Source organism: Podarcis bocagei (assembly GCF_964188305.1).
Source record: "Podarcis bocagei genome assembly, chromosome: 2".
In the NCBI taxonomy this organism is placed as follows: domain Eukaryota; kingdom Metazoa; phylum Chordata; class Lepidosauria; order Squamata; family Lacertidae; genus Podarcis; species Podarcis bocagei.
Window position 1 is genome coordinate 88,140,876 of NC_138126.1, and position 14,339 is coordinate 88,155,214.

The 14,339-nt window shown below is 41.0% G+C and overlaps 2 long non-coding RNA genes across 3 annotated transcripts in view; one reads left to right on the forward strand and one right to left on the reverse strand.

Annotated features, from left to right (window-relative positions):
• Positions 1-12,287, reverse strand: part of LOC308581957 — a 30,117-nt gene extending 17,830 nt beyond the window's left edge. The window contains exons 1-3 of one of the 2 annotated variants that reach the window (XR_014005406.1): positions 7,579-12,287; positions 4,628-4,747; positions 3,475-3,851 (exon numbers count right to left, since the gene is read on the reverse strand). This is a non-coding gene — a long non-coding RNA (uncharacterized lncRNA). Of the gene's footprint in view, positions 1-3,474; positions 3,852-4,627; positions 4,748-7,578 lie in introns of those variants that run through there. The other variant, XR_014005405.1, reaches the window with a different exon arrangement.
• LOC308581965 overlaps positions 1-14,339 on the forward strand; it is a 64,709-nt gene that overhangs the window by 26,976 nt on the left and 23,394 nt on the right. The gene's annotated exons all lie outside the window — the stretch shown is intronic.

Here is a 14,339-nt window from a genome sequence, read left to right on the forward strand (position 1 = left end):
GCTTTCACAGGCTTCCTAAATTTTGGAAGGGTTCTAAGTAGCTGCAGCCCCCCAGGAAGAGAATCGTAAAAGCATAGTGCCACAATAATAGCACTTCCTTGTCAGATGTTCGTCTGGGTAACGTGGCATTATCTGTGCCCACTTCTTCCCACAAGCTTTAGTTTCCAAACAATTTAAGAGCAGCTCCATTTTGAAATAACTGATCCAAGTGGTTACAAAGTACAAGTTACACTTAAGGTTCTCAGTCTGTCATTTAACTCTGAGCTGATAGTTGACCTATCTGTTGGGAGGGACAGAGCTGAGGATATCAAAAGTAGTTCCTACCAAAATGAAACGTCTAAGAAACATGTATACTGTGTCACTGGGAGAGGAAAATACTCCAAGCATCTGTTGAGGAGAAGATAGAAGCACTCTCCAGCAGTACAGAAGAAGGAAGAAACTGCAAGCCCAGTAACTTGAAGAACAGATAAACATCAAAAACAAACAAGTTTTCAAACAAGGGAGTTTCAAACAAGGAAGAGTATAAAGGGTATTTTTAAGAGCCAGAGAGATAATTTAAGAGTCAGTTTAGAATAAACAGGGAGAGAAGGAAGTGTAGTGATGGAAGGAGAGGGAAGACAGGCAAAAGCAAGTCAGCATTCATATCTGTTACTTGTAATGTAAATATGGGAGGAAGCCAGATTTTCCCCATAGTTGAAATATATGTTACAACTCCAGTCTTTTCACACCATGTTTGTGTGCAGCCATAAACAATTTGAATAACAAAAGACTATTGGACCATGGGGTATTTTAAAAAGTAGCTATCAAGATAATTACAGGTGTTGCTTAGGGCTTCCTCCACCCTTTGCTGGAACGGCCCGTGCTTTAAAGCTCCATGTCCATTTTTGTTTGTTTTGTTTTTGTTACAGAGCTTTCCCTGTGAAAACCTGCTCTTTAAAGCTGGATAGGAGCAAATAGCAGTCTGCAGAAAGCTTGAATTGCTGTTGGTTGCTCTTCAGCTTTAAAGAGTAGGTTTTTGTGGGGAAAGCTTGAGGGCAAAGAGAGAGAGAGAGCTTGGACTTAGAGCTTTAAATTGCAGACCTGTGCCTGGAAAAAGCAGGGAAACAGGTAAATGTGGTTGAGCCCTTAGTATCTCTGGCTCTCATTTTAAACAGTGGATTGGGTGCCCTGCATGTTGCACACAATATCTTTTAAGTGGAAGAAGAAGAGAGATTATACAGATTACCCTAACTCTCACACTCTCTAAATTAAAGCTTCATAGCAATGAATTGTCTTCATCTATTCCTGGTTTGTGCATTTGCTTCCATTTTGTTTCAGAACTTACATTGTTTCATACTTAGCATTCTACGGCAATCTGTAGAGAGCTGAAGAAATGTTGTGTAACATTTCAAAATCAGTATTCCAGCCAGGTATCCAGGAACACTGAAATATAATTTTCTGAATTCTGACCAGCTAGGAATTTCTGAGTGCAAAACTACTATCATAAGCATACAGATTACAAGCCTGTCTAGTCCTTTTATCCTGCATCAAATGATACTGAGAAAATGGCATGGGGACTCTTGAAAAGCATATAGCAAAGGGGAAACCATGTCAAAAGGTTGCAATAGAAAGAGCTTGCCATTTTAATTCATTTTAAATGGAACACTGAATAGACTTTGCTTTCTGATAGCCTATAGATCTGCCTCAAAGACTTTTCTTACTCCAAGGCATTGTATGCAGTACCTTTTAACACAGCATTGCAAGTATTTTTGCAAAGTCATTCCAATGTTTCTCTCCAACTTCCCATTCTCCTTTCTCCCCTTCCCCCTCCCATGTTTCAGAATTTGGAAGTTCCGGGAGCCTAGGCCTGATAAAAATTAGGTCCAGTCATGGCCAACTCTGGGGTTGCGGTGCTCATCTCACTTTATTGGCCAAGGGAGCCGGCATACAGCTTCCTAAGCCACTTCTGGCGAACCAGAGCAGTGCACGGAAACACTGTTTATCTTCCCGCCGGAGCGGTACCTATTTATCTACTTGCACTTTGACGTGCTTTCGAACTGCTAGGTTGGCATGAGCAGGGACCAAGCAACGGGAGCTCACCCCCGTCGCTGGGATTTGAACCACCGACCTTCTGATCGGCAAGTCCTAGGCTCTGTGGTTTAACCCACAGCGCCACCTGCGTCCCTAAAAATTACAGATATGCAAAATAAAGACTTTTCCTAACCAAATACCTATGATAAGCCCACACGCAGGACTGTAATCCAACTTGTTATTCCAGGCAACTGGTATTCAGAGACCTACAGTCTCCAACAGCGAGGGTAGAACATAGTCTTTGTGACTGGTAGCCACTGGTAGCCTTTTTCTCCACCAAAGTGAGCAGATGTGCAGCAACAGCTGCTCTCATTCTCCAACCCTACCCTCTTTTGACTCTTTAAAGCCAGCAGGGGCTGTTGGGATAGCCTGTGGGCGCTGCTTACAGCCATAATACACTCCATTTGTCTCTGTAGTGATGCTTTTAACGTTTGGTGATTCGTGACCTGTATGATTTTATACAGGAACTGTAGAATTAGAAAGTCAAATCAGCAGTGCATCTTAACGTTGCTTTTTTGCATTAGGGACATCGAAAGCAAAGTTTGCCATTTCAAGAAGAGTGTGTAATGATGTAAATTGTTGAGCGATCTGCATAATATACATTATGTTCAGGTTCACTGGCAAAAGGCAATATGTGGTTCTTTAGGACTGCATGCTATCTTGGAGATCCAGTTTTTGTACCATTTGTACACAGTTAGGTGACTTATCTATACCAAGACAAGACTAGACTAGGGCTGTTTCCGAGTTCACATCCACACCCACACCCGAACCAATTCAATTATTTTTCTTCACTAAGGGTTATCTACTGGCTAGCAAGCACTAAACCTCCCTTCTTCTGCCTGCCCTAGACTTTGATACATCCAACAAGCACCAGCAATTGGTGCACAGAATAAATATATGTTGTAGCCATTTTAGGACTGCCAGGGCTTAATTAAGTACAATTTGGGATTTGCAGAGCTCATACTGTCCAACATTTCTATGATTAAAATAGGGGCATCCCATTTCATAATGATAATTTTACTATTTGTACCCCACATATATTACTGGGTTGCCCCAGCCACTCTATATATATATATAATTTAAAAAAACTTCCCCATACAGGATTTCCTTCAGACGGCTCAGGAGTCGGATAACCCCCATACCCTCCAACATTTCTCCAATAAAAATAGGAAAGTCCTAAGGAAAAACAGGACATTCCAGGATCAAATCAGAAACCAGAACAGCATCTCTAAATCAGGTACATCCCTGGAAAATATGGACACTTGGAGGGTCTGAGAGCTCAGTGTTTCACCTGAAGTTTCACAGTCTCAGATTCTTCTTAGGAGAAGAAGTCTCAAAGTGAAGGGCAAGAATTAAGGGGGGCAGCTTTTTTGCCTTTCACTGTGCCAGGCAGTTTTTCATATTCATCAGGCTGCAGCCAGAGTTACCAGGCACAGCCATGCTCCCTCTCAGCCAGGTCTTGGATCAGCTCCATCCCAAGAGGTTCCACTCCTTTGGTTTCCAGGCATGAATCAGTAGCTCCCTGCTTCACACAGCATCCCCGGGTCTGAGCCTCAGGTGATGACCTGACAACCCTAATACTGCTGGAGGGTACAGGGATACGTTAACTTGTGTTGGCTTATAAAGCATTTCCACAACCCACTGAGCTTGTTGTCACACCAATGCCATTAGCTTGTTCAGCTTCAGTACAGTTATTTCCACTGGTAGGAGCAAATAAATAACTCTTCAGAGTGTCCCGTAGGAACTGCATGGATTTCTGCGGTGAGGCAGAGAAAATATTGCTGTGGGCATAAAGAACACAAGAGAGTCACTTACAGTAAAAGTGAAAGAGTATAATAAAGTTTTGCAGGCTGTGTTACAAGGCCAAAAGATAAAGAAAAGTAATAAACTTCAAATTAAACAATGAGCTGTAATGGTTACACACAGGAGTAGCTGCTCTGATGGAAAAGGAAGCTGCCTAGCAGACATCTTGCATGCAGCGGTGTTCCTGGTTCTCATTTCCTTCTCTATTAAATTAAGCCAACAAAAAAACTTCTGTACAGCTTGATGTGCAGTTGTAGTTCATCTTTTCACCATTAACAATATTGGCTAAGATACAATCAACAATGATTATGAGTAACTAGATTAGAGGTACCATTGATCTAATTCAGAATGCGGGACCTGCTTTAATTCTATTTGTGTTTACTGTTGGATAATTTCAAACTTATTTGATGCTGAAATGTTTTGTTTGAATGAGTTCTGAACCACAAGTGTGTGTGTGTGTGTGTGTGTGTGTGTGAGAGAGAGAGAGAGAGAGAGAGAGAGAGAGAGAGAGAGAGAGAGAGAGAGAGATGTGACCATCACCACAACACAGAATTAAAAGTGCATATTCATTTGTGATCATCCTAAATCAATTTATAGAAATGTGATACTGAAGGCAAACCACAAATCTGTGCCTAGTAAAGGACAGAGATGGACATAATGCATCAGATCTGGAATCTGAATATGAAGGCAATATCTGGTTATAATTTAATGAAAGTAAACACAAGCGTGTGTAGCTATACATTTATAAGCTTACCATGTAATTTTACCTTCCAAATGTTGGTTCCTGTTGTTTTATCTTCGGCTGAAGCACTTCTCCAGATACAACTCTAGGGGAAGCTGATTTGGTGTTGGTGACCTGCCTGTGCAATGCTATCTGTAAAGAGATGCACTCAGTTACCTACAGTTCCCAGACATTTGAATTTCTATAATGCCGAAGACTGCAATCCTAACTCCACTTACCTGAGAACAAGCCCCTTTGAATTTAACTGGACTTATTTCTGAATAAGTACCCAAGCCTGGACCTGGAAGTGTCTCCGGACAGCACTGGCCCCCGGCCTCTTAAGTGAGATGGGCGCACAACCCTAGAGTCAGACACGACTGGCCCATATGGGCAGGGGTACCTTTACCATATTTCTGAATAAACATGGTCAAGATTCCATTGTGAGACTACTGTGCATTTTTAGCTGGAGACTAATATATTTTTTAATACTATGGATTTATTGTGTATTTTAGTGTTATGTTGTTCATTCCTCTGGAATCTATTGGATGAAGGGCTGTATAAAAATGATTGATTGATGATAGAGATGATAGATAGATAGATAGATGATAGATAGATAGATAGATGATAGATAGATAGATAGATGATAGATAGATAGATAGATAGATAGATAGATAGATAGATAGATAGATAGATGATAGAGATAGATAGATGATAGATAGATAGATAGATAGATAGATAGATAGATAGATAGATATAGATAGATAGATAGATAGATAGACAGATATTAAGAGCAACCATCACCATTCCAACTGCAGTAGGGCGAGACGCAGGAGCTTATAAAGTAATAGCAGGTAAAGAGGAAAATAATGGTTGCATTGTTTATCAAATGTTTGTAAATGTAGGCAATGACTACATGGAGAAGCAGAAAGAAAGGAGGGGGGAATGTGGTCCAGAATAGTCCACTCCTTAACCCCCTTTTCTTCAGTGATCCACTGGTTCCACAGTGAATCTTCAGTTCCACAAATTCTCTCGATTGGAGGATTGTAATATAAACGCTACACACATTTTCAAGACAGGCACAGCCTATATTTAAACAAACTATAAAGCAGTGTAATTTTTGCAGCTAGTTTATCCCATCTTTGATGTAAAAATAATTAATTTCTCTTTTTATGGATCTTTTTAATGTATCTTTGCACTTGGAAAATAACTGCTTCCACTTTTGTGTACTTCAAAAAGTACCCATTCTTAGAATAACATTCTTTTTTTAAAAAACAAAAACCCTCCACAAATTTTTAATCTGATATTGACATCTGGCATAGCCTGACATGGTGCATTTCCTCATCTGTGGACTGTTTGGTGTAGATGTAGCCCATGGTATCTAGAGACTACTGCAGATGGAGTATGAAATCATTTAATTTCAGGTTCTGGTTCTGCAGAATTTGTCAAGGGTAAAACTACTGGAGAAATCTTAACACCATGCACATTTCCAGGTTTTTCAAGCTGTTCACTCTATAAATTACATTTCACCCCTTTTAAAGGTTCCAGTTAATTGACTTAAGAAAGATGGAGAAAACAAACTTGACAATATTATTTGAAGCTTTGAGTAGGCAGTTATGGAAAATTACATTAAAAGCATAATTGATTTTTTCCAGGAATATCCAGGGCTGCAATCCTATACACACCTGGGAGCACTGAATTGAAGTTGCACTGAATTCAGTGTGTCTTACAGTACTTCTGAATAGATATGCATAGGATTGTAGATTACTTTGAAGGGCTCCATTAGCATATCATAAGATGATCTAGTCTTTGCTAGAATATGATTTGTACATGAATCATGCATCTACCTAGTACTTTTGAGTAGGAGAAGACATTAATTGGATGTTCAGTCATTTGAATAACCTTGTTTACGTAGCCATTCCTTTGGTATTTTTCACTCTGTAATTTTAATAATGTTAGAAGCTGGTTTCCTTTCACACTTTCTCTTTCAATACAAGCAGCTCTGGCACAAAATTCTAAAGTTTTGTGTCAACTTGAACTTTAAAATTAGAAACTTTTCAAATGTTCTTTCTATGATTAAGGTATACACTGGTGATTATCAGATGAGGTTCTTTTCATTCCCTGTGAAATATGATACCTACATTGCACGGCACATAAATTTGAAATGTCTGTCTTTGCTTTTTTGACCATATTACTGGTAGGCAAAACTGCAAACAAGTACAGTGGTACCTTGGGTTAAGTACTTAATTCGTTCCGGATGTCCGTTCTTAACCTGAAACTGTTCTTAACCTGAAACTGTTCTTAACCTGAAGCACCACTTTAGAAAATGGGGCCTCCTGCTGCCGCCACACCGCCGGAGCCCAATTTCTGTTCTTATCCTGAAGCAAAGTTCTTAACCTGAAGCACTATTTCTGGGTTAGCGGAGTGTGTAACCTGAAGCGTATGTAACCTGAAGCGTATGTAACCTGAGGTACCACTGTAATATGAGTGGTTCAAAGATGTTTCCAGTGCCATGTGTGAAAATGCATGTAGGCTACAATTCTAAGGACACCTATCTGGAAGTAAAGTCCATTGAACACATTGGGATTTCAGAATAAACACTCTTAGTATTGCTTTGCAGATCTCATTAAGTAAGGGTGGTCACATGCCTATATTTTCAGGCCATTCTTAAGTGTGGTCAGATCTACTGAAATCCAGGCTTGGGTCCCATGAAAACAACAAAACACCCTTAAGCATGCTTGACTCTGTATTGGATTGTGGCCATACCTACGGTAGTCTGCCTTCTGCCCTCAAACCTCCCTCAAACTATGAGAGTTATAAGTGAGTCTTAGTGAAGTTTAAAGGGCAGAAGGTAGGAGGTAGGGCTCAGCGATATCTGGTTTTCAACATAGTGATATCAGCAGCTAAACGCCGTAATACTGTATGCCGATATATCCCGATGTCCAGAATGTATCTTGACTGCAAGACTTGGTGGCTATGTTAATTACCCAGGTTCAGAGGTAGAATGGCACTGAATACTAGCTTCTTGGAGCAACAAGAGAAGTGGACTGCTGCCATCACATCCTGTTTGTGGGCTTCACGGAGGAATCTGATTGGCCGCTGTAGGAAACGGGATGTTAGACTACTAGATGGACTGTTTCACTGATCCAGAAAAGCTCTTCTGAAAGTAGACACTGCATAGTCCTGGATCTATCTATCTGCAATGGAAGAGAAGTGCAGGTGTTAGAAATTGTTCTCAATTTCTTATTACACAAACCTGAACATCATTTTTAAGTGTTATGAAATAAAGATCTCTGGCCTTCTTTAGCACCTATAAATAAAACTGTATCAGAGGCCACCAGTCCAAGTCACCCTCATTTATCTTACAAATCCCAGAAGGTCTCCACAGCACAGTGTTAAAGTGAAGTGATAATTAATGCAAAGAAAAATGTCAGTTCCGTGGATTAGGCAATGAATGTGCAATTGTCAAAACATTATGTTGTGCAACGGAGGACAATCAGTTCCTCTGTTGCCTCAGGCTAGTCCAAGCTCAAGTAAACAGCACACTGTAACAAGCAGACATTAATAAATGATAAAATGCATGGGATCTCTCTTGAAAGTGCAGAGCACACATAGCAACTCAATGCAGTGCTCTCTTCCTCCGCCCTGGTTTTCACAGATTCTCTGTCTCTGTTGATACCAATGGTCAGTTCATTGAACTTTTTATCAACTATCTATTCAAGAGCCAGGAATGGCTAAAAGCATACAGAAAAGGGAAATTAGTCTGATTAGTCTGAGAAAATTCACAAGGAATATCTCAGAGAACTTAATGTTTTGATTGGTTGGCTTTGTTTCTGACCCTTCTTGACTTCCCTAAACAATTTTAAAACCACCCTATAAGTCACAGGACTGAGAATTGTTTTAAGATGTTACATTTCAGTTGAATTCCCAAACTAAAATACTAATACAGTGGTACCTTGGGTTACATATGCTTCAGGTTACATACACTTCAGGTTACAGACTCCGCTAACCTAGAAATATTACCTCGGGTTAAGAACTTTGCTTCAGGATGAGAACAGAAATTGTGCTCCGGTGGCACCACAGCAGCAGGAGGCCCCATTAGCTAAAGTAGTGCTTCAGGTTAAGAACAGTTTCAGGTTAAGAACGGACCTCCGGAACGAATTAAGTACTTAACCGGAGGTACCACTGTAGTTAAAATAAATGTATTTCAGGTATTAAATATCACTTTATTGCTCAAAAGTATATTGCAAAAAATATATGTGTAGACAAATTTTCCACGTCTCTGATAATAAAGAGCTGGATGCTAAAACAGAACACTAGGCAGAAATAAGAGGTGTGTACTATAGCCAAACAGACATATGGTATGCTGCAATGAATTGACATAGGCACGCTATCCAAGGCAAAAGGAAACACTGTGAAAGAGTGGAAGTGATAAACATAAAGTATCCAGCCACCTCCACTAATAGTCCAGTTCTTTGAACCTGGGGCAACATACAACATTAAAAACTTCTAATATAATGTAATCTAGTCTAAAATTACTAAAATCCAGTGAAATCTCATCTAAGGAGCTGCAGCAATCACAAGTGTACTATATAAGAAAGGACAATGCCCCAACAATAAAAAGTCATGGCCTATAAAACTGCTCAATAAAACAGTACACCAAATTCTCAGGTCCCTTAATACAGGGCCAGCTCTGCAGTGCAATAGCACAAAGCAATTTGCTTCAGGCAGCACCATGAAGAGGTGATAGATGAAGGAGGAATTTGTGTCAGGCACAGCAAGATGTTTTAATGTCCTGGTCCTAGCAGGGTTCCACTTCAGGCAGCAAAATGCCTTGGGCCAGGATTGCATTAATGTCACTGAATGCCCCCTCTCCCAGTTGCCAACCTGCCAACTAGTCTGCAGTAGTTACCAACTGGTGGCTAATACACTTTTTCTTGAGTTGTAGGGGAGCAGCGGCATCCATTCTTGGATGAAACTGGTTATCTAGACCCATTTCAGTCTGGACCCAAACTTGGCTTTGGGGCTGAATAATCCTTCGTCGCCCTGATACACCATTATCAGGTGAGGGCAAGGAGAGTGAGACCCTATTTCTCCTACTTGACTTCTATGTGGCTTTCAATACCATTGGCCATGGTATCATCCTTGACCAGCTCTGAGGGATGGGAACCAGGGACACTGCTTTACTGTAGTGCCAGTCCTGCCTGCAGAGTCAGTTCCAGAGCTTGGAATTAGGAGAATGTTCTTTGGGCCTCTGGCGATTGTGTTATGGGGTGCCACATGGAGGTGTTTGTTGCCAGTGCTATTTAAGATCTACATGAAGCAGTTGGGACCAGTTGTAAAGTGTCATCAGTCTGCTGCCTTCTTTGTTATAGTACATTGTTATAGTACATTTTGAGGAAAACAGTTGATTTTGGACCTAAATTGTGTAACATTTAGATATCTGTTGTAGTGGAGTTTTAGGTATTCAATGTTAGGTTTCTTTAACACTCCTACAGAATAGTAATGAATTCAGGAACTGCAGTCGTGGCTGATGTTGCTTAGCAGGAAAAAAAGAATGATGGATATAGGTTGTTCTAGGTCATACTGTAAAGCTTCCTATCTTTGTTCTTGTAAAGTGTATTAAATTGAAGTTAGAGCAAAGGTTGTTAGCCCCTTTCAGCACTAAATAAAAATTAAGAAAGACGTTATGTTTGTTAATCACCATTTAAGATTTGATTCTTGTTTTCTCTACAAATAATCAGCCGATAAATGATGTAATGTTGATATAATAATATGAACACCTTGATAAGTTACACTGCTCCCTTTTCTAATGAATTGAAAACGGATTGCATTATTTCATTGTGTGGGGAAATTAGTACTTCATAGAAAAGCTGTCTATAAATATTCCTTCCAGCAGCAGAACTTCCAGTAGTGATGAATTCAGGTAAAAGCTTAATGTAGATGAATGGTTTCCTTAGAATTAGCCAGGTGAGTCTGCATGAAAGCAGATGCACATCATTCATGCTAATTACTTGCCAGGGTTTCTTTCCTTTCACATCAGCATTCTCAGCCAGGCCTAGTGGCACCAGCTATGCATTTAAAAAAAGAAAGAAAGAAAGAAAGAAAAACCCTTATTGTACACTAATTCGATTTGCTAGGTAGAACTCTCGAAAAAGACAAAGGGTTTATCTCTACGAAAGATGAGCTAAGCAGTACCTGAACAAACTGCGGCATGTGTGCACATTTGTCTTTCTCACATCCAGGCCTGCTGCCTACTTCCTATCGTCCACACATACTCAGTGTGTTGCATCATGAGGTAAACTTCCAGAAAATGTTGTTCTAGAGAGGTTATGTGGCCTAGGTTTTTCCAGTGTAGGACTTTGTCTAACAGAAGTAAGGGCCAAACTTCACAGGAGGCTCTGTCGTATGCAGTACGTCTTTGTTTTACAAAAATGCAGCCTTGGGGCTTGCAAACTGGAGCAGCTCATTGGAGGCCAAAGATTTTGCAGCCCTTTCCCCCTTGTGCCATTATTCCGCTAACTTCACTGTTCAGCTGCTTTTTTTTGCCAGACAGTGGAAATTGCACAACTACCCATTGATTTTCCCTTTAAGGGGCGAAAAGCAACAGGGTGTCTGTGTAATTTTTAGCAGGAAAAAATAGCATGCAGGGAAGGGGTTAGACTTTCTTTGCCATCCTGGTTTTCTGTGCAGTCTTTGCAGCTGTATTTTGTGAGACCATCTCCAACAATAAGGGCAAATTTTGTACCACTTGAGTCTCACATATAGTTTGGCCATAAGTGCCTGTCAGCTCATTGTTCACATGCATGTTCCATGAATGGCACAGAGGGGAGGGGAGATGTGTTTCTATGAGGAGCTTTTCATCACCTAACAGCAGGTATCTGGGTGGCCTCTGCTGGTTGCAAAATTCTGGTACCTGGTTTGATCCATCAAAGCAGTTCCTGTCTTTTCTGTTTTCAAAACATTTAGGATACTTTTCCTTCCAAAAGCTTCCAAACATTAAAGGAAAAGTACTTTCCAAACAAAAAAGCAAAATTACTTGTGTGTGTGTACATTGGGTGAATAAGCTGTGTCATTTGCTGTTGCCATGGTGACAGGAATCATAGCTTTACCTATCTGATTCCATAACCATTAGTAAAGCACAAATTACTTCTGTCTTTGGATCCAATAGCAATGCATTTGCCATATTGGCCAAAAATCCATTTGAGATCTTAATGTTCTGTGATCCAGAACAAAACAAGCTGGGTGCTTAAACCAGAAATACACCACCTAACCAGCCTTCATTCAAATATGGAATTAAAAGTGTTATCTCCTAGTTGCTATTCAGATGAGAATCTGATTATATCCCAGATGCTCCTTTCATTAGAAATGATGTCAAGTGCTTCTATTTCAGAGCTATCGGAAGCATAAAAAATGGAGATCAGATTTAGATTTGTCAAACTCACGATGCCAAGATTCTTTCTTAACACTGTGAAAGTCACATTCAAAATTTGCAGGAGGCTGTGCCCCTTTTTCTTGCTTTTATGCTATGATTCCTGGTTCACATGCCATTTCTTATAATTTTTATACATTGTGGGGGGAGAGGGGAGAAAGAGAATCTTTTTTGCAGAAAACAAGGGGGGAGTATCTGTGAAAACTCCTGTGATTTGTATCTTTGGCCTCTGAAACAATTGTAAGGGCTGTTTGCTACCTTAGCATTTAGGAAAATGGATGAAAGAGGTAAAGGATCAGTTCAGACATAACAATCTGGCTCTAATAAGCAATAGTTTTTACTAGGGATGGCTGAATCTATTATTTTTCGGTTTCTCTGGGTCTCTTATTTTTCCTGGTTTGTGGTCAATATCTTAAATTAGTTTCCCAGTTTGAATGGCAAAGGGCGGTTTAAGAAACCCTTAGCAGGAGAGGAAGGGAGGAAGGAGCATACAAGCCCAACACTTGTTCTTATTTTATCAGACCAAAATCTTTATTTCTTGAACTGGGCCTAAGTAAAATTAAGTAGAATTGATGGAGCCATAAGAATACTTGCATGTGCTAGATGCCAACAGCTCTTGTAGCAAATTCTAACTCACATCGCTCTTACTAATGACTCTTACCACAGAGTTGGTTGGTTGTACTGCAGGAATATGATGGTCTCATTGTGTGCCCAGGTGGAGACCCCCCAACCCCGAGAGACCACCAGAAGGAATAACAACTCATGACAATGTGTTATGGGATTAAAACTGGCCACAACTTTATTAAACCTTTCAGATGTAGGAAGACCTTGGCTTAGGCATTGGGCATGTATCCCTCCCAGCCCCCCAGTCGGGGAACTGGGGCTCCTCAGGCTGAATGGGATAGGGGAGGGTGCACTGCAAGATGCTTGTGTACGCAGGCAGCCCACCTCATATCCCCGCAACGCAGGGGAGTTCACTGACAACCTTTCAGTGCATGGCCAGGGACTCCCTTTTCACCAACCCCTTTAAGAGGGAACCCTGGAATCGCCGCCACGGGGGGGGGGGGTGAGTCACCACTTCACACACACACCCATTTAGGGAAGATAGACTAAAGGATTCCACCCAAGGCCTAAAACCATCAAAGTTGTGACAATTGCTACGGGGAAGGTAAAACCTGCAGAGCAGGGAAATTCCTTCCCTACTCTTCAACAGCAACCATCAAAAGACTGCAACAATGCCCACTGAAAAGGAAGGAAAATGGTTAACCTGCAATGAAGCATTAGACAAAGGGAGGGTGGGTGGGTGAAGCTCCAGAGCCGACTGCATGCTTGCTGCCAGCTCCGCCTCCTATTTAAGCATCTCGAGCGGACCAATGGGAAGCCTGCCCATTCGCAGTCCACTTGGCTGGCCCCACCTCCAACAAGACACTGATAGATTAAACTGGGGTTTGGCGGGAACCCCAACAGCTGGTGACAGGGAGGTGGGCCAGCCCAACCAGCTGGTGAGTCCCACGTGGCCCAGGGGGGTGCTGCATGCAGTTCTGCAAAGGGCACCCACAATGGGAGGCATGAGAACTCATACTTACAGGAGCATCAAGGCATATCAAAATACTCATCAAAACTCATGCATCAAAACTCATGACATGGTTTCATTGTGCTTTGCATCCCTCCCACAAGAAGCAATGTATGAGATGGCAGAGTAGAGAAATGTGAATCTAAATGACTTCACAACACACTTTTTACTGCATACACATTGTGGGGAAGAGAAGGTTGCAGTAGGATGACAAAATCCTGTATCCCATGGCTTACAAGTTTTCAAGTTGCATCAAACTGACAGGTATGGTCATGGCAGATTGGAGCTGGTGAGCTTTCTGATAAAATCAAAGACTCTAGCAAGACAAGCCCTTTTAAATAAAGCTACCAGCCCCATGGGCAGCATTCAGCTATGTTTTACTCAGAGTAAACCTAATGAAATTAATGGACCTAACTTAATCGTGCTCATTAATTTTAGTTGGTCTGCCACCCAAAATTTCTAGAGACTAGTCTACAAATGAATGTTCTGTCCACAGTTTTGAAGGTAAACAAAGCATAAGCTCCTGAAAATATTTTCTGACAAATGTTCCTGAATGATATCCTGTTGAAATCTCAAACTGAACACAGCAAAGACAGAGTTCTTAAGCTTTCCTTTCAGACTGTTGTCTTTTTTCACATCTCTTGTCACTGCTGGAAATTCTGTTATCTCTCCAGGCTACCAGCATGGAGTCGATCATATTGACCACTCCCTTTCCCAAAAGGATAAGAAGGCAACTAGAAAAC